This window comes from Pinus tabuliformis, chromosome 5_2 (assembly GCF_031772625.1).
Source record: "Pinus tabuliformis cultivar Carrire ecotype Pingquan chromosome 5_2, CPIR1, whole genome shotgun sequence".
In the NCBI taxonomy this organism is placed as follows: Eukaryota; Viridiplantae; Streptophyta; class Pinopsida; order Pinales; family Pinaceae; genus Pinus; species Pinus tabuliformis.
The window spans coordinates 729,630,804-729,650,338 of NC_142306.1; positions in this window are offsets into that span (position 1 = coordinate 729,630,804).

Below are 19,535 nucleotides of genomic sequence, written 5' to 3' on the forward strand. Positions count from 1 at the left end.
TCATTTTTATTTACTTAGATTGCTCCATGAATTTTTGGCTAGCATTAGTGCTTAACAAACAATTATAATGCATAACAAGATTACAATTACAATTATATGTATGTATCCTACTAGTCTCAATTTCTTAAATAGATTCAATTATGTGATTATTATTTTTTGTCATTCTCAAGAAGTCAATGTATAGGTATCCCAATAAAATCATTTTAGGTGATATTTGTGTTACTGTTGAAACATCATTTGAACTATCCTACCTACTATAATTATGCTTTTCTAATTTCAAAATTCCATATCATTGTTTTCAATGAGAAGTAGGGAATAATTTTGGTTAGCAGTCACTAATACATGAACAATGAGTGTTTTTGGAAAGCTCATAGAGTAATAATATACAAAGCATATGGTTTTTTTTTATAAGCAATCAAAATCACACTAGGTTTCGTATTTTCTTCGTTAAATAATCGAGAACAATTTGGAACTTGAGGTTGAACATCTAGTAGATGAATGGGTGGTACTTGTTGTAATTTTCTTGGTATTGTTTTAAGATCATAGTAGACAAAAAGCTAGATATATACCTAATGCATTACTAGGAGTGAAATCTAAGTTTAATTTGCACCCACAATTGCAATAGCATGAACTTAGTCCCAGTCGCAAAACTTTAATAGATTAGGGTAATATGCCAAAATAATTTTAATAGTGGTACCAAACCCTATTAATCACATTCAAAAAATAATTAAACACTTGTAAATGATGTACTTAATTCTTTTTCCCAAATACATACCAAGACATGGAGGTAACTATCATGAACTCTCTTTCAGAACAATTTCAAGGAGTTGTGTGTACATATGTGTCCCCTTATAAGTTATGTTGGTGATATGTATATTTTTGTATCCGCATTGGATCATTATATTTTTTTTCATCCATATCGATGCATTCAGAGTGGAAAAAGTGGAGTAATCAGCTCACGAGGCCGTTTTTACGAGCGGGACCCAGTTTGGCAAAATGGGGTCTGAAACCTTCTGGGAGCATTTTGAGGAATCAAACAATGTTTTTTGAGGCTAAAACTCTACCTCTTTAGAATTGCACCTTTACAAGTTATTCTACAAACTGATATATTTCCAACAGTTCAAGAAGCGTGTCAATCAATGTCCATATGCAAAAGTTATGCCACTCAGAAGTTGACCTTCCTATTTTCACACCTATAGCTCGGGAGGATGTCGCGTCTGCCCCCATTATTCATGGAAAACGGGCTATCCATGTTTTTTGAGGTAAAAGAATGTATAAGAGCGTATAATGTAAATCTACTTAAGAGTTGATGTAGTCAAGCTTAACCATTAGTAGGCTTTCGTGTTGTGTTATAACCAGGCCATAAGGAAGAACAGATATTCCATTCTTTTGAGAGAATTTTGTTCCATAGATGAGAAAATATAGCCAGGAGATATAGGATGTACAACACACATGGAGGATATGTGAACTATAGCAGCCCATGGGCCACAAGAATTACTTATTTGTACCTGCACCCATGTTTCCAGAGAGAGAAAAAGAGTAAAGCGACCTCACCTTCCAGCTAGATTTTTCTCCCGAAAGAATTTCCTGGAGCATATATTGTGTCTTATGTGTGTGTGTGAGCTTATTTTGTTGTTCTCTATTGTTCTACATTATTTCCATTCTCATGCATGCACTAATTACAATTAAATCTACAGATCTTAAAGTTTAATAAAACTATAATAGTGTAGAATTTTCATATTTTTAACATAATATTATTAGGTATGTTGTGACAAACTGTCAAGTGTAATACCCACAAAAGTTTAAGGATCATTTTTTATTAGATCAAGTTTCTTTGGGTATTTTTTGGAGATTGCAAGGATCTATATCGGTAGGGCCAAAAATCATAAAACCCTAATCATGGCCAACAAATCTGTAAACAAACCTCATGATCCTGCAAAGGTGAGGTTTATGCGGCTAGAAGAACAAGTCCCAGATATCAACTACAATGCAATATTCATTATGGTGTCCTTGAATAGAGTGTTGGGGATATTTGGAGAAGATGGGGGTTTGAATGCAAAGGACAAATCAGAATGGGGATCAGAAGATTGTGGGAGAAATGGAGAACCAGATGAAGAAAGAATCTAGAAAAGATCAACCCAATTCAAACTGATTAAACCAAAAATTCAGACCTTTTGGAGAGATAATGCTTAGGGCTTTGCAAAGGGACAATAAAAAAATGTTAAGGATGTTAATTGATTTGATTTTTCAGGCAATTTGATTGGATGCGATGAAATGACCTGTAGCACTTCCAAATATTACTTGTATACCCCCACTTACACCCCCCAACAATACCTATAACATTAGATCAATTATGAAAAATCTTTCACCCCCTTCATATGAATGGATATATTGACTTCATTTTCCATTATATTAAAACAATGACAATGAATGGACTTATTACATTATTGCCTAACTAATAAAACCCTCTTGGTATTGTACTAAATAGGGAACTACACTACCCTAATCTTTGTTAAGGAGCCATCCATGTAGCCAAAAATAATGAATTGGCTTCTATCACACGCTTCTCTTTCATTCCGTTCATATAAGCTATGTTCTATGATGTCAAAATTAAAAGTTTCTTTGGTTTTCTAATGGTAGATTTACAAGTTTCTTACTAATTGGTGATTGATGTGTTATGCTTGAATTGTGCATATCATTTATTGGTGATGGAATTTATATTATATTATGTAGTGCATGTTGTAGCATTGAATGTTAAGATCACTTGGAAGTATAAAAGTATAATTTTACAAATGAATTTGATATGGGTCTTCACTATCAATAATTTTCTTTCATAATTGATTACTCATCCAATTGATGTTTTTGCTTAATGAAATGAATGAAAAAAAATGAAAGGGACAAAATATATGGAGAAGAATTTTACATCAAATCATACTCTTTGGGGGGAAAACTACTAATAATTGTTTCACACAATCGAAGCAATAAGGACTATTTTTCATCTACATTCTAGCAAAACAAGCCATCTAAACAACATTCTTTAAGCTCTTATTTATATGTATTCATAGTGAAAATAGATTGAGTTACATCAAAAAAATCATAATGTTTTTATGATTCTATTTTGAAAAATACATGGTCAGTTATCAACTTTAGGAAATGATCATTTTAATTCTATTAGGGTTAACGATCTTCAATTACTTTTGGCTCTAGCTACTTTAAAAAATGGATTTGATTAAGAATTATGATGAAAAATAGAAGAATGACTCCACTTTGAAGTTCGGTCCCAGCATAGTTGATTGTGTAAAGATATCCATTTCTTGGTTTGAGAGAGAGTTCCATGATCAATGTATCCATTGAGTATGAATGCGCTCTAGAATGAGGACTATGGTGACTGCATCTCACTGAAGCCTTTAACATGTTGGCCTACAAGTCACCAATTTCACATATATTACGCTCAAGAGATAAGTACTCTTATCATTATTCTTGAAATTATAATTTGCATACAAATATTTTTATATTTAAAAGAAGAGAATGTAGCCATTGCTTTGAAGAAAGGTGTATATAAATATCATCTACATAGTTTATGCAAATTTTAAGATAAGTAACCATGCCTTTCAATGGATAAATAACCATGTCAGATATCAATTCAACTGCGTTAAGTAAGTCATTCAAAGTATGACCATTTCCATGAGAGGTAGTCGTAAAGTGACTAATTTCTCATGATTTTTGAATAGTTCACTTAGCACTCATTGCAATGCTCATTGAAGAAGTATTGAAACTAGTGAAATGTGGAGAACGAATCACATAGCATCAATCATCACTTATAACCAGGACTTCCCAGGAGGTCACCCATTCCTCTGGCTCAAAAAACAATCAAGACTTAGCTTGCTATTTGCAAAACCTTAGCAAGTATTGTGCCTCATGAACCATTCAGGTAGAGATCCCTTGACTCAAAAAGAGTCAAGGGATCTCTACCTGAATGGTTCATGAGGCACAATACTTGCTAAATGGGTGAAGGTTATGCAAAAGTGATGATTGATGCTATGTGATTCGTTCTCCACATTTCACTAGGTGAGCATCATGCAATGAGTGCTATGAACTATTCTCATGAGCACTCGACTTGAACTAACGCAGTTGAATGATATCTAATATAATGCAAAAATATACTTAATAACCATGTCCATTGTATGGTAAAAGATAAAGAAATGAAATAAAATAAGCTATTTTATTAAAGAAAAGATTTCCACGAAATTATGAGAGAAAAATTAGATTATTAATTTCCTTGGAGATATTAGCATGATTCCTATAGCCTCTTAATAGGAATATTTGCACAATAATAATATCCATTATATTGGAATTGTTGAAATAAATTTCTATGTTAATTCTTGAAAAGAAAATATTAGTTGCATGCATCATTTTATTATCTTTCGAAGTGAAATGTCTTTGCATACATTATCAAATTCTTGGAAAAGAGATAAGTTAATTAGATTAATTTTCTTGGAAGGGTTTTCATGAATTTGTATGCATATATTACCCATGTTTTTTATTTAAAGACTCCAAGGATTTTAGTGTAGAAAGACTTGCATAGGAGTTTTGTGGATGAATTGATGAAAAATAAAGATTGTTTTCTTAAAATATGCATATGAATCTTGTTCATACAAGAACAAGAAAGCATGCTTGTTTCTTGAAAAGTTTATCTACATTGAAGTAAGGGTCATTGTGTTAGACAAACACTATTGCATGCACAAAATGGTAGTCATTGTGATATAGAAAAAAATAAAATTGCATGTAGATAGAGAAAGTTATTATGTTAATTTTCTTGAAAAGAATAATCTCTTGAAAATATTGCATGGCTAGATGAATTATGTTAATTTCTTGATTTAGGTGCATAAAAGGTTAAGTTAACCTTTTATTGTTGCTTGAGTTTTATGCATAAAAGATGGTTATCTATGGTAATTTCTTGAAAGGGAAGCATGAGAAACTTACATATAGAAAGATAGAGAAATGAGGTTATATTAACTTCCTTTTGAAAGAGAAGTATGAAATTGTTTACATGAAAATAATACCTAATGATGGTAGAATTCTAGAGAAGGGAATATGTGTTGCGTACATTAAAGAAGGGCTATTATGATAAGCTCTTGCATGCACAAAGAATAGTCATTGTGTTATAGAGATGTGTTCTTTGCATACATACAAGAACTATTGAACATATTTCTTTAGAAAAATTATATGTGATTACTTTTATGCTATCATAACTATTATCTTAGTTTCTTTTGGAATAAGATGTATATGCATGCAAGATTTGTGTTAGTTGTCGTTCGAAAGCATATACATTCGCATGCAGGAAGTGACTACATGTTGTGTTAGATTTATTTATGTATTTGCATGCACCAAAAGTAATAGTTGAAGGGCTAGTTCTTTTGATAAAGTTTAGGTAATTCACATGTAATAAGATTATAATTGATGCATTAGTTTCCTTTAAAGGAATTCCTAGACAGTTGTAGCGATTTGTCTTGCAGGAACGTGTACTTGTGTGAGGGGAATACTAGTTAATGTGGTATTTGTTGATAAACATGTATTGATGGTTATACGCTTATAACTAATGCATATGCAGTATTGTTAAAGGAAGCTTGTCGCGATATTTTGTTTGCATTTCATGAATGTACATGAATAGACGGCGAAGCACCACTAGTATATATTTATGAATTGGTTTGATCATGATATCAAAGTTTGATGACGACAACAATGACAGGAAAGGATGGTGACATTGTGCACAAGATATATTATGTTTAATTTTGTGGCAGGTAAACAATTAATGGTCCATGCAGATGATTGCGAGCTGCAAGATGGTTCACTGTTGAAACAACCAGGCCACAATGATATAAATATTGAAGATTTGTGGGTAAATGATATCATGATGATTATAATATCTTTTAGCTAGATATGTTGTATTTTAAGTGATATTTCCTTATAATATTTTATGACAATGGTTAAGGGATGGAATCCCTTATAAACCATTGAATGTGGGAAATTTCACAAAATCATAAAATTTGCTCATAAAATTGACTTATAAAATTGGCTGATAAAATTTTATAGAATCTTACAAGGAAATATCACTTAAAAACCCTAATAATACCCTAAATTAGCTCATAAAATTTCCAGGGTATATCAGTGTTCAATAATGTGATTGCTTATTGTGTTAGTTTGATGATGTTGATTCCTTGCATGATGTGATGTTATAATATCAAGTATGTGGTTAACTAATCTAGTTAAAAGAAAAATGAAATGGATGCAAGGTTATATCAAAAAGTTTATGTTAATATGCTACAATAGTGGTTATAATGGTTATGTAATTTACTATTCCTTTACTAAAGTTACTCTATGTAATGATGGAGATTCTATCTAATGGTTAATGACGATTCGGGAATAGTAATTTTAATAGTTACTCATGGGTAAATGGTGTAAATTTTTTCTAACTCCATGCATTTTCATGTGAGGTTACTGGGGGATGTTACAAGATTGAAACACACAGTCAATCTTACCAAAATCCACTATTTTATAATATTGCAATATTAATATCTTATTTTTATTTTTATTTATTTATTTATTATTATTATTATTTTTATCACTTTCAATTTTTTTAATTATGACATTGTGAGGTGTCTCTCACCATCAAGAGGTAGAATTGTGAATTTCCATTGCCAATTGTGAGTTTTCCATCACCATATGGAAGCATGATGATCTCAATAAAGGTGAGAGATTCTAATAATTACTTCTATATTTTATTTTTTCATCTTTTGTTGTTTGTTTCCCTTTCCAACTTATTTGTTTTTAAAAAAATTATGAAATTTCTATAGCACTCACCTTTTTATTTATTGGGAAGGTGTGAATATATGATGTTGATATCATGGTGTAAACTTTTACATTTAAATTTCAAGCCTCCTCATAAAAATGATTATCTATACATTTAGATTCTATTGTTGTTGTTATTATATATTTGAAGTTATAAGTAAAGATGTAAAATTCTATTGTGATTATTATTATATATTTGAAGTTATAAGTAAAGATGTAAAATTATTTTTATAATTTAGTTGATTTAAATAATTGGTGATTCAAATGAGATTAGTTCTTTCTCTTGTTATACCATATACCATGTGGAGTTGAGTCGAGTAAAATATATTACGTGCCCAAAGGAAATGATGGTTGGGTGATAAGAATGGATTGTATTTGGGATATGTTGTGGGAGTTTGAAAGATGGACAATGCATTTTTCATAACTTCACACTTAATCTTATTTAATCAATTCAAGTTTGGTTGCATCAAATCTACTTCACTTCAAACATTGTTAACGCAGTCATGGATCCCAAGCTTCTATACACTAGGATATCATTGACACACATGTATTTGTGGAAAGCACTCATGGTAATGTTGGTTAATTACTCGTAAGCCTTAAATATAACCACTATTTAGTCTTGTTGTGAACAAATGAAATTCTAAAGGGAAGACCATTTCCTTAACCATCCAAATCATCATAATCATAAAATAAATATTCAATAATACCGTTGCTACCATAACTACTTACATGATATGAAGGTGAATTATAGGTTCTTAAATTCTTTTAAACCTCTATGAGGTTTATCACCTTTAAAATGTCTTATATCATATAACTATATCGTGATTCTAAACTTATCTTTTAATTTGTTTGTTTGGATTTTTTTATTATATAAAACTATTTTATTTATTCACCTTGATATTGAATAAAACTATTAATACTACATTTTATTCCACTGCAAAATGATGAGGGATTCTTGGAGCTCTGCAACCCTAATGACCATGCAGCCATGAGGTAGGCAGCACAGAATACTTCGAAAACAAGCGGATAGGCACGGAAAGAAGTGAACAGGCGGCTCAGAAATGGCAGAGGAGGCTAGGAGGGAGAGATCCCCTCCTACAGGGACGCAACGGTGGGAAAAGGAACAAGCAGCAAAAAAGAGAAGGCTGGACAAAGGACACCAGGACTAGTCCTAGGAGCACGCTGGAAAGTAGGAAGCAAAGGAAGATGTCTGCCCTGCACAGCAGAGAAACTGAGGTTTATCATTCCGATGAACAAACTGGAAAGGTATAGAATCTATATGAAATACCATGCATTGATCTGTAATTTCATCGAAGTTTGGCCCTCGGAAAAAGAACTGACAAGATGGATCCAGCAGAAACGGTAGCCACGCGGCCACATTGAACTGAAGCTAGGTGCACGCTGATTCTTTACGGTAATATTCTCAAACCTGCAAGAAAAAGAGAAAGTTTTTGAAAATGGACCATATTTCCATAACAATGCAGGTTTATTTATGAGGTATTGGGAGGAATGCTACAACACAGACAAAGAAAAATTCCTAGTGGCACCTGTATGGGTTAGATTGTTTGGACTACCTATGGATTTCCGGGACCCAGAGATACTTGAAGGAATAGGGAACACCATAGGCAGTTTCGTAAATATTGTGGAATCAAATAAAAGAGGAATATATACCTCGTATGCAAGAATATGTGTTTACATGAACATTGCAAACCCTATACCAGGTGTAGTTGAACTAGAATATCATGAGGAGGTCTGGAAGTAGGCATTGGACTACGAACATATACCTTTTAGATGTAGAAAATGTCATGAATATGGACACATTTTCAAGGAATGCCCCTTAAATGCAGAGGAATAGGAGAGAAAGACCAAGCAATAGAGGAAAACCACTAAAGATGATGAGGGGTTTCAAGAAGTAAAAATCAAGAAAATTCATACCAAAGAAATCCATAAGGATGGAAGGAAAGAACAACAAACCAAAATTGAAGAGACAAATAGGTATGAAATACTACAAACAAAAGAAGGGGAGGAAGAAACCCGAAAGATGGACCACCAAGAAGAGACAGATCAGGAAGGCGGGGGGGGGGGGGAATTAGGACGCCAACAATAATAAGCAGAAAGCTCAGGAAGAAACAGAAGTAAAGAGGAAACAAGAAAAGGAGGTATACCAGGAGTATGAAGTAATGGAAGTAGACATAAATAAAGGGGATGACCCAACCACAAAAGAGGAAATTATAAGAAATTTACTGGATAAGTGGAAAAACCTGGACGAGCGGTTTATCCTAGAAGAAGACAAAAAACTATACAAAGACATCTTCCAAAAATACAAAGAAAAACGGGAGAGTGGAAACACAGGGACGAATGAATAGCTTGGAACACAACATGACAATAGCTAGGAACATAAAAATAAAGGGATAGGGGAGAAAAAACGAGGATAGAAGAACCTACAAGAATCCATTCAAGTAATGGGAGAAATGTTAGTCAACACAGGAAGAGTAGTGCCGCTTTCAATGGTCTTCCGTCAAACAACCCAACCGTCTCGATGATTATTACATCATGGAATATAAGAGGGCTTAATAGCAAGGGTAAGCAAAGGTATCTGGTTGAGAGGATCAAAAAAGAAAAACCTCAGATCATGTTGCTTCAAGAAACAAAAATAACGGGAGCAAAAATGGAGGAAATTCTTTAAAAAATCAAGCCTTATTATGAAAGCATGACAATAGATGCAAAAGGGAGTGTAGGGGGTATAGCAATACTGTGGAATCCAGCAGAAGTGATGGTTGACCTATGGATAGGAATGAGAAGGATCCTATCAGAGATATTCAGAATGGTAGGACATAAAGATTGGTTTCTTGTATCAACGGTGTATGGGCCTCACATATCGCTTGAGAGAGAGGCATTCCTAACACAGTTGGTTCGAATGGGCAACCTGCACACAGAAAAACTATGGGTGATAGCAGGAGATTTTAATATGATCACAACCACAACGAAAAAGAAAGGAGGATTGCAATGGGAGGATGCAAATATGGAGAGATTTAGGGAAACCCAGATAGCCCTCCAATTGATTGATATAAATATTATCAATGGAAAATACACATGGAATAATAGAAGAGGAGGTAGCAGGCAGATAGCCTCCAGATTGGACAGGTTCTTAGCAACAGAACACTTCCTTGGGAAAGATATTTTATACGAAGCAACGATCTTACCATGCCAAGGATCAGATCACTGGCCAATAAAACTTTAAATTTCCATGAACAATCAAAACCAGCACAAACCTTTCAGGTTTGAAGCCTTCTGGCTAAGAGATCCAACACTCATAGAAAAGATGGAAACCTGGTGGCAGAATAGTGAAGTAGAAATTCAAGGTAAGAATAAGATGCACACACTCCAATTGAGACTCAAGGAGCTGAAAATAAAACTTAAGACTTGGAACAAAGAAGAATTCGACAACATCCATAAAGACAAGGAACAACTCCAAATAGCAATGAAAAGGATACAACAAAAAATAATAGAAGAAGGAAGAACAGAGGAGCTTGTGCAGGAAGAAGGAGAGGTGCTAATTAGACTGGAGGAAAGAAGAAAGCAGGAGGAAATCCTATGGCGACAAAAGTCAAGAGTTCAATGGTTAAAAGAGGGAGAATGGAATACAAAATTATTCCATCGAGCGATGCAACAACACAGGCAACAGAACCGAATTTTCTCCCTCAAAAATAAACAAGGTAACAGGGTAATCTAGAAAGAGGAAATGGAAAATCTCCTAATCCAACATTTCAAGGGCATACTAACAAAGCCACAAAGTAACAGAGATGAGGAGATAGCAAAGATAGGACAATACATCCCAGAAAAGGTAAACAGGGATCAAAACCTATCTCTTCTAAGGGTAATTACCAAGAATGAGGTCGAGGAAGTAGTCAAGTCAATGGCTAAAATAAAGCCCCTGGCCCGGATGGTTTCATAGCAGAATTCTTTCAGGCAACTTGGAGTTTCATGAAAAAAGATATTGTTAACGCAATAGAAAAATCAAGAAGCCATAAAAGAATGCACCTTGCATGGAATGCTACCTTTCTGGCATTAATACCAAAAGTAGATCAGGCTAAAGAACCCCATAGCTTCAGACCAATAGCCCTTTGCAATGTAATCTATACAATTCTGGCCACCATAGTGGTAAAAAGATTACAACCTCTACTCCCAGAATTGATAGCAAAAGAAAAAATAGGGTTTGTGAAAGGGAGACATATTGTGGATGGGATTGTAGTTGCACAAGAGGTGATCCACTCCCTAAAGAAGACGGGAAATAAAGGAATGATGGTTAAACTTGACTTAGCAAAGGCCTATGATAAACTAAGCTAGCAATATCTACAAGAAATATTACAAGCCTACGGCTTTGACAATAGATGGATAACATGGATAATGCCCATGATATCCACACCAAGTATGTCAATCCTGCTTAACGGGACCCCTACTGACACCTTTAAGCCATCCCGCGGCCTAAGACAGGGAGACCCTCTCTCACCGTTCCTGTTCATTTTAGCAGCATACGGATTAGGTCATTTAATCAATGCCAGAGTAAGCAGAGGAGAATTCAAAGGGTTAAGACTATGGGGGTATGACTTAACTATTACACATCAGCAATTTGTGGATGATGTAATGATGTATAACCAAGCAAACATCAAGGAAGCCAAAAAATGAGGGGAGATCCTATCAGAATTTACAAAAGCTTCAGGAACAGAGGTGAATAAAGAGAAAACTGAAATATTCTTCTTCAAGACGCCAAGAATGAGCCAAGCTTTCCTGGTAAGAACAATGGGGTTCAAAATTGAGCAGTTTCCAACAAAATACTTAGGAGTACCACTGAGTGATCAGCAGTACAGAGTAGTGAAATGGCAAGGTTTGATAAGGAAAGTTCAAAAAAGAATGGACAATTGGACGTTCAGAATGCTCAATACACTGAGCTGCCTCATACTCCTGAAAGCAGTCCTTCAAGCTATGCCAGTCTATCAGATGGCCAGTCAAGCAATCCCTAAGACCATATGCCAAAAAATGGTGCAAATCTTCAAAAAAATTCTGTGGCAAGGGGCAAACAAATCAAAAAAATTGGCTCTACTTTCATGGACATGGTTAAGCAGGTCTGTCTCAAAGGGAGGTCTAGGACTAAGAGACCCTTATGTTTTAAACCAAGTCATGGGGGGGGAAATTATGGTGGAGATGGATTCAAGGAGGGAATAACCTATGGAAAATATTGTGGGAATAGAAATATGAGATAGCAAGGACTCCGGAATGTAAACTCTGAACCCTTTCAGAAAGGAAAGGCTCAACGATTTTGAACCTGGAAAGTATGAACAAAGCCTTGATAAGAGACAACGGCGTTTGGGAAATTCGTGAGGGAGACAAAGCAGATTTTTGCAGGAAGCGTGGCAACAAAGAGGAACCCTGATTCAAGAACCCCAGCTACATGATATCCAAGAGTACACAACCCAAATAGTGGAAGATGTAGTAAGAAACTATTGGGTAGTTGAACAAAATAGTTATTGGAGAAAATGGAAGATGAAGAGTGACTAGCCCAAAGCCCCAGAAACTGATCAATGGACAACCTATCAAAAAGAATTGGCAACCAGGAAAATAGAAATTAAAGAAGGACTAGATATAATAAGATGGGGAAAACGCATAAAAGGCATGTTCACAATCTCAGAAGGCTACCATATGAAAACAAGAGGAGCTGGAAACATAGACATAAAAAAATGGAAAGAAATTTGGCAGTTAAAAACCTGGCCAAAAGTGGCGTTTTTTACCTGGACAGTGCTACATGGGCAAGCCTTGACTTGGGATCAATTAAGAAGGAAAGGGACGCATGGACCTTCGCGATGTGCGTTATGCCACAATCAAGAAGAAACCATGATGTAGGAGCATCCAGCTAGGGTACCATGACCGGGTGTTGGTCTCTGCCAAGTTGGAAAGTTGTATTAGCATATTGGTTTCTTTATGTTCAGTTTGTCAAAATAGGATGTAGGACTTTGCTTTTCATTTTAATCTCAGTATTAGTTAAGGACAGTTTGTTCGGTTAGGGTCATTATTTTTTTTGTCTTTAATAAACAATAGGTTAATAACTGTTCTGTCATTTTAAAGGAAAAAGACAAATATGTCTAATGTAAAATCTTGCAGTATAGGCAGAACCGAATGCATGAATAGTTATGTAACTAATAAGAATTGCAACTGAAAAAGTAACTACACAGTTCAGGTAACTGTGGACAGAAGACATAAATGTAACATCGAAAATCATTCAAAAGGTTCAGCATTTTGTATACAATAATAAAAAGATAGAGAACAAATTTATTTTCCATCCATCTATAACAATTTTTGCATTGTGTATCTATATTTCGTGACCATTAAATAATTCAGAATGACAAACGTAGTGCACGCATACAGCTTCATACATTTCCTCTCTTAAAGAACAGAGTACTGACAGATCGATTGCATACAAGTTTTTCAAAGACGAGAATGGACAAATAGTGAACAAGCCTGTGGCCGGAAGAATTCAAAGCAACATAATGAAATAAACCAAAAAACAAGAACCTAAGGGTCAAGTGGAAAAACCCCAAACAGAGGTAACCTGTGACAGTCTATTCAACGAAATTTCTTTTCATTTCCAACGAAACAAAATATATATAGATATATATATATATATATATATATATATATATATATATATATATATATATATATATATATATATATATATATATATATATATATATATACATATATATATACATATATATATACATATATATATACATATACATATACATATACATATACATATACATATATATATATATATATATATATATATATATATATACATATATATATATATATATACATATATATATATATATACATATATATATATATATATATATACATATATATATATATATATATATATATATATATACACACACACACACACACATATATATATATATATATGTTTGTTATTACATAACAGTTCAGTATTACATTGCCGGAAAAAGTAGAAGAAATAATGTCCATGAAACTGAGTAAACCCTAGTTGAGGGTTTGATACAGTAAAACCCTCGTATCCAACTATATGGTTCAACAAAAATGAATTGCAAACTAGAATTGTAACAGAGGTGAACCCAGGTCGCATAGCGACACAAGCAAAGACCCAAACAAACGAATGTTGTGGCGCGGCAAAAAAAAATTACAGACCCTAGTTGCAACCATACGAAGACTATGGTGACAAAGCCTACCAAAAAGGAACCGAAGAGTTAGAGTTTGAAGCCATCCACGTCCAAGGTCGAACCCTGACCTGTGAGACCAGAGCAGGCAAAACCTGTCAGTCTAACCATGCATAAAAGAAAACGAAGAGAAATACAGTTCGGGCAAAGGGAGAACAAAAAACCTTACCTGGGGACGCATTTGCACAAAGAAAACGCAGGCTATTGAGCCAAAGAACACGGAAGCCACCTGAGACAAAGGAGCAAGACATTGTTAGCACTGGAACCAGGCAAAGACAAACGTGAAGCATGGAAGGTTAAGTTACCTGAGGAATAAGAGCAGAATGAGGCCACCGTGCCTGTAACCTGGAGCATGCATAACATAAACAAAAAAAATTTAGCAGCAAAACCGTAGCAAAGCAAATAAACAGTAGGACAGTAACAGTTGAGAACCAGACAAGACCAACCAGTGGTCGTTTCCATGCTCGAACAAATAAATTAACAAATTGTGCCCAGAAACCGAATAAACCAACCTCCAGAACGCGTGACAGAGTCGTGCTAGCAAGGAGCATAGTCACCACAGGTACAGGCAGAGCCTGTAGCTCTTTATTCAATCGTAGACAACACAAAATAACACACCAGAACAAAACCTCATGGAGTTCACCATGTAGAGCAGAAAGTCGAAATGACGAAAATGCCAAGGGTTTTGCCAAAATGAACAAGCGGGAAACGAGGACCGAGGTAGGTACAGATCAGCTGTCACATTAACACTCCGCCATAAATGATTTCAACCACCACGGAAAATATCTTATGATTAAAAGTGTGATTAGTGCCTAATCATAACCCAAATACAAGTTAACAATCAGCGCCGGACAGACTTTGGTTTAAGTCGTGTATTGGAGTGTGGGTTGGTCCCATCAAACCATGGAGCATGTCATAAATTCCTGTAGTGTAAGTAATAACCTGTGGCAAAATCACCAACAATTTTTTGAGATTATAGAAAGAAATTTAGGGAGCATCAAAATAACAATAGAGCAATGGCGTAGCAAGCCGTACTGCAACACAATCCTAAACCATGCTTGGAACCTGTCAATTAGGTTTCTCCTGTGGAACCTTTGGAAAGCACAAAACAGGGTAATATTCAATGAAGAAAAAAAATACAAAGGGGAAATCTGGAACCAAATCATGAAAAACATAAGAGAAACAATCATCCTGGGAAACTGGAAAGAGGAAGACTGGAAGACGAAAGGAACAGAAACCAGCGTCATGAATCGACTGGAAATCAAAGCAAAAACCTCAAGCAGCATAGGGAAGGAATATGATGCAGGCAAGGCAAGAGTTGAAGAAAGATACAGGAACCCTCCACAAGGATTCATAAAACTAAACTTCGATGGGGCAGCCAAAGGCAACCCAGGGGAGGCGGGTATAGGAGGGATATTCAGTGAAGAGGAAGGAAAGATCAAATGGGCATATGCAATGGATTGCGGCATTGCCACAAATAATGAAGCAAAATACCACGCACTAAATAGGGGACTGGAGATAGCGATACAAGAAGGGTACTAAAGACTGCAGATAGAAGGTGATTCCATGCTGGTCATAGAAACCATAAAACAACTACAACAAGGAACACCAACGGAAAAACTAAGAAAAAGTTAGAGGACGGCGTGGGTAATAACAGACGTTAAAAAGAAACTTCAGCACTTGGCATACACCATCTTGTCCCATGTGAAAAGGAAAGGAAATGCATTGGTGGACCTCGTTGCGAACTGGGGATGCCAAAATAGAGAGCAACAGTTAGATGTAGGAGAAGAAGACCTTAGCCAGAATGAGGAAATGAACCAAATGATACAAGCAATTGAAGCAGATAGGTGACATCTAGAGAATTCATGTGACGCTAATGGGAGGGTAGAAGGACAAGGGTAGGTGCAGGCATGTCAGCACAGATCACCCACAGAACAACAAAGGACGGAAGAAAGGACAGAGAGGACTTGGATGACGGAAGAGGGAAGAGAAAGGACTGACCCGAGAAGCGTGTGGGCAGAAATGGAAATGGGTGGGATAAGGGAGAACAGGACATCAAGACCGAGAAGGGACAGTAAGGGGAAGCCAGATGGCAATGCGAAGTTAGCAAATGGATGGTAAGAGCAGCCGAGAGAAGAAAAACATTAATGAAGCACGAAGGAGAAGACATTTGGGCAGCATGCCAAGGAAAGTGGGACGGAAAGTGAGCCAAGGATGGACGAAAATGGGGACAACTAGAGGTAACGTTAAGACAGGGGAATATTAAAAGAGTAGAGTCTGAGGGAAACCATGCATTTTGCATGTGGACGTGAAAGAAGGAAGGTGGCGAGCGAGAACGCATAGACTGCAAACGACAACTATAGAAGATAGAATAGTGCAACTAGGTTGACAGGTATGTTAAATTTCCTTCCTCGTCTTTGGAAAAAAGATCAATTATAAAGTATAGAGTAGGCATGAAGGTAGATAGGGATGATCTTCATCATCTGAGATTCAATTATAGAGTTAGGGTAGTTTGGGATAGGGAAGAACCCCTGGAATCCATGGCTGGGAAGGGCGGGTATAAAAGTAAGGAGAAGAGAAGAAAGGAAATGAAGGACCCATCCACCCATGTCCCCTGTAATAGATTTGAAGCCCCGGGCATCTCAAACCCTAAGCCTCTGCCTACTGAGGTGCACCCTGTTAGGAGGGAAAGGAAAACCTGGAAAAAATGAGAACGAAACTAGGAGCATCTCATAGGGAAAAGAGAAACTAAAGAAAATCGGGAGGGTGACTTTGTACTAGAGGAATCCAAACCGGGGATAGGGATAGGCAAGCCTAGGAGAGATAGGAGTGGCCTTGAAAGAAAGGAGGATCACTTGTCCCAGAAAAAGTATGCTAACTCTCATAGCGCAACTCTAAGTGTTGGAGGCTCGAAGCCTGAAAGCACCAGAGAGGCCCTAGCTCTACATAAATGAGAAAGACATAGCATGAGAGGAACTATGATGAGGGGTGGTAGCACTACCCTACTATGTTTATAATGTGATAGGTCTAACAAACGGCAAGGGGGCAACTGCAACCTAGTCACAACATTCTAAGGATAAGAGCACCAAGACGTTGATAAGCAAAAACATGGCACCCAGGCATAGCAAGAGAAATGTAAAACAAGAAGAAGGAACAAGCAGCACAAGACATAAAAAGGGAAGGAAATCGAACAGTGAGCAGATGAAGAAACTAATTGATGCCTACATGGAGGCAAATTCGCAGGAAGTCCGGGACCAAATTTGGGGTTGGGAGCGAGACCTGAGAAAAAATATAAGAGGCTAAGATTTCTCTATGCATGAGTGGGAAGAAATGTTACAGGACCCAGGTACAACAAATGGTTGGTAATCTCTCTATCACAGGATTCTGCAACAGTACTGGATAATGAAACATATTGTTGCTCGAGCCATGACCCTGCATGAGGAACATTTGGAAGGGGAAGTGTTGAATAGGTAGGAGAGAAACAAGGAACCAAAACCAGGACGAGGGGAAATTATGAAAGAACTGGCAACCATTTAGATACAAAGTTATAGGAACAATCTCGCCTTGGGTCGAATTGAGCAGTCTCTATCGGAGATAAAGTGGAAAATGTTCTAGCAGGGACGAGAGCTCCGAGGCCGAGGGGTGAACCCACAGAATTCTGGTAGGAAGATGCTGAGCCTGGAAGAGAAGGCAACATTTCAGATAGCCTCCTCAGATGAGGAGTAGGTTATTTATCTTTAGTTTTTTGAATGTTTTTGTTTAAAAGGCCAAAGATAGGAATTTGGGAAATGGATAGTAAAGACAAGATGATACTGATGAACTTATTTAAATTTTGGAGTGGATACAATGTTGATTGATGGTCACCTGGTTTCCTTCGGGCAAGTGACTGATCGAAGGTTTTGAATGTAAATTTTTGAAAAAAGTAAATACAGAAAGTACTACCATGTTTACAAAAAAAAATTGTTAATACTACAAGTATAGAAACTTGTATATCAAAGTATAAAATACAAAAAGCTTGTACATCAAAATATAAAATACAAAAGTTAGAATAAAATATGAAACAAAATGAGATAAAATGGAAATGTTTAATTAAGTGCATTGTATTGACAAAGACAATAATTTTAGTGAAAATAATTAAATGATTAAATAAAAAGTAAATATAATGAACTTTTATTTAAAAATTAAAGACTAGTATGGTTTATAAAAAAATTTGTAGACTCCCACCAGCTTTTTGTAAAGTTTTGAAAGAGAATGTAATCTAATCCTTTAAGAGAAGGTGGGTTGATAGACAAGACATTCTCATAATTTCTGAACTTTTTGAAAAAATAATCTTGTGGACTCCCACCATCTTTTGTTAAAGTTTTGGAAGAAAATGTAATCAAATCCTTTAAGAGTAGGTGGGTTGATAGACAAGACACTCTCATAGTTTTTTAATTTTTTTAAAGTTTAAAGGAATATGCTGAATTAATAAGCAATTTGATCAAATACCACCTAAGCATATTATATTTTGGTGGATTATTTTTCCCAACATTGTATTCAAGTAAATATAATAATCTATACTTTGTTAATTCAATTTGTAAATTGATAGGAAGGATTTGGAATAAAGGTGGAAATTGTAAAATAATTGCAAGTCACTTTTATATGTTATTCATTGTGGAAATTATTAGTTTTGATAACATTATTTTGCTCTACTAAAAAATTATCTTCCTTTTTATTTCATATATTCTCTCATATACTTATAGAATTTTAGTTTTATTACGTTGAAAAATATATTTGAGAGTATAATTTTGTTATTTACATTGGAATTGGAAAATATATTTTTTTTAAATAAAAATAAAATAACAACTCAATTAAAAAATAATTTATTTATTCTTAAATAAAATTAAAATAACAACTTAATTAAAAAATAATATTTACTAGAAGGTCTAATGTGCATGGAAATTCAATAATGCTCTCTTTAGTAGGTGAAGAAGGTGCATGGAAATTCAAGAATGCTCTCTCTAGTAGGTGAAGAAGGTGCCTTCCATCTTCCACTGCTAGTGAAGACCAACACAGTGGGAGAAGGGAACAATATCTATTTGTTTCCATCTTAAAAGAAGAAGGATCACTTGTGAAGTTCGTTAGATTGATTCCCATTCCATAAGTTTTGATTAATGCAAGTAGGTTGTATGTCATTCCTTGTTGACTGAATTTTTAATTCTAAGTTGATGCTCATATAAGTCTTATTTTCGTTTGAGTGGTAGTATTTATTGGTCTTTGCACCAATGGAAGGGGTTGAGATGAATTTACTAGGTATTATTTCCCCTTTGATTAGTAGTACCTCTTAGCCTTTGCACCAACAAAAGTGGAACTGATGAATTTTCTCCCATAGTAGAAAAGGTGAAAAAACCAATGTTTTTTCCCATTTTCCACAACAAAGCTTTTAGG